Below are 2,917 nucleotides of genomic sequence, written 5' to 3' on the forward strand. Positions count from 1 at the left end.
AATCCAACGTGGGATTTTTTCAAAATAATGCTTAATAACAAAGTTGAAATTCGATCTTCAACTGTTAATATCTTCTAGAAATTTTCGAAAAAAAATTTCGATATTGTTCTGGTACTTTCCAAGGGAGCCTCTATCACCCCTTAAAAGGAATGACGCCAATTTTGAATTCACCCTGTAGATCAGTAAAGATAATATAATAAAGTAAATAAAAATGTTAAAACTTAGTCAACTAACCCCGTTTTCCCCTATATCACAAACTTAATGATGCGGCACAACGCATTGGGTGGGGCAACTTATTGTTAATAACAAAGAACAAGAACAGGTAGTTACCATTATCAAGTGAAAGTTAAGTTTGTGACTAAGTAAGTTTCCCTGAGGTGGCTGAAGCAGAAGCTTGGATTTTTAAACCGTAAAAAATGAAAGTAGAATTTCCAGGAAACAGGGCATGAGATCATTGTATCGCTTTAAGTAAACCATATCAATTATTGTGGTAGTGAATAGTCAAAAGCTTAGATGTGTGTGATTGACGTGACACCAAGTGTGTGATTGACGGCGAATACCTTCACAGATACATTGCCGTAAACAATACAATGGAAGAAAATTAATTGCAAATTGTTGAACAATCGGACGGAATCAATTAAAAGCATCAATGAGGTGTTGTGAAGCTGAATAATTAACAATGGAATGGTGTACATTGCACTTTATCTCGTTAAACTTCCTTCTGCTTCCGCATCCGCTAAATGAGAGAACTTTCTGAATTCCTTTTCTCAGTCGATTCACTTTTGCGATTTTTTGTGCCATTACATATATTTACTTTAGCATGAAATTAGTTAATTTTCTACTTTGTTACCGATGTTGAATGGAACCTTAATAGTGTGAGTAGAAGTTCCATCGGCACTCATGCGAATGGAATAGTAAGTGCTGATATTCCGATAACCCGAAACAAACATGCCTGGGTCTTCGGATGTCCAAGTTATTGAACGAAACGTGGTGATTAATTACGTTATGGTTTTGCTTAAACTGGGCAAATGTCCAATTCTGTTCATCAAATCGATTCACTAGCATCGAACAACCAGCCAAAGATCGGACAAATATGCTTTCAGTTTTGTGCTTTCTTTCAACTCTTCTTTTTTCCCTCTCGCTTCTATCTACGAGAACATATTTATTTTCCAAATAAGGAGTACGCCTTCTTATTGCTACTTAATCTACGGGTACTTAAATACTAACATCATCGGATTTATTACTATCTTCTCCTATTTGCTCGACATTTATGTGCGTCCCTTTGACCAATGCGGCATTGTTGTTTCAACAATTGTAATAGTTCCTATGGCGAACGGATTTGATTCGAATTCCTACACTACAATATACAATATCCGTAACGGTTAAACTGCTTTTTGCAACCCTCGACCACCCGAGGTTAACAAGCATTTTGTTGGGGGTGTGCAATAAATCACTCGTCTTCTTGAGCAACTTTCTATTCTCACTGGGCCATTTTTTTACTATTATTTTGGGCCATCTGTTTGTACCTTTGTGGTGAAAATATTTCAGGCATTCTTTTTGGAAATTCGCTTGTGTTGATTGTCATAAATTCGTGCAATTCGCAGGGATGAAGGCTGCCTTGTATAAAAGAAGTGCCATATAATGTATTTGATGGCTTATTCGCAACATGCCTCAATTTGAAACGGATCTATATTAGAAAGCGACCCGCTGCTATGGCCAATGCCAAAGTGCATGTTTTTTCGGTCACTTTCTTATAGATTCACAATGCCTTATTTGTTTTTCTGTAGCTTTTACAAGCCGGCAGGTTCTTCGAGTGTTAAGAAACCTTTGTCCGAATTTGTATTTTGGACTGGAGTTGTTAGGCTTTCTGGTGACATCTCTATTTTATATAAGTTCTAGATTTGTTGAGACGGATTCATTTTTTTACTGCGACACACTTAGGCTCGAAGAAATTAATTTGAAAAATTACCTTGACGTTTCGATAGCTATTTCCTGCTATCGTTATCAAAAGAACCTAAAAAAGAGTATGTTAATAAATTGTGTAACAATAGTAGGATATATGAAGGCTTTCACGGCCGGTCAAATCACATATAAAAATGTTTTTCGGGCCTTGAAGCCGTGGTCCATGGGAATTTCTGCCTGACGTTTCGTCCACAACTGCGGTGAACATTATCAAAGGCGATGAGGCAGTGGGCGAAGTGATCTCCCGTGCTTTCCGACTAAGACTGAGGACGAAACGTCAGGATCAAATTCCCATGGACCACAGCTTCAAAGCCCGAAAAATATTTTTATATGTGAATAGTAGGATAATACAGTATGTAAAAATTCGCTCTGATAATTCGTCTGTGTAAATTGAAAAAAATCATTTAGCGCGAAAAAAAAAATTAAATTTGCACAGACGAATTATCAGAGCCAATTTATTTATTTGTTACACAATTTATTAACATACTCTTTTTTAAGTTCATTTACGTTCTTTTGATAACGATAGCAGAAAATAGCTATCGAAACGTCAAGATAATTTTTCAAATTAATTTCTTTACTAATTGGAATTTTCTCTTACAGCTTGAGCCTAAGTGTGTTGCAGGCTACCCTCTAGGTGAGAGTTCTTGATTACTTTTTGATAAATATTTCGCTCGTATTGCGAAATAAGAGCACTATTTATCAATCTCTATTAAAAGACGTGAGGAAATTCTGTCTTTTTTTAAGACAAAAAATTTTTAGCTGAAATACCCAACAAGCAGTTTGTAAAAAAATCTGTATTTTACGTACATGGCTTTAAAATGCATATTGCCTAACTAGCTTTTTTTGACATGCATTAATAAGTAAGGTTTTCTAAGCATGACTCGTTTTATCACTTTCCACACATACATTTCCATTTCAATTCAATTCAATCAGAACCACTGAGAAACAAAATAAT

Source organism: Dendroctonus ponderosae, unplaced genomic scaffold (genome assembly GCF_020466585.1).
Source record: "Dendroctonus ponderosae isolate FM_Combo_2020 unplaced genomic scaffold, Dpon_F_20191213v2 Dpon_F_20191213_5, whole genome shotgun sequence".
In the NCBI taxonomy this organism is placed as follows: Eukaryota; Metazoa; Arthropoda; class Insecta; order Coleoptera; family Curculionidae; genus Dendroctonus; species Dendroctonus ponderosae.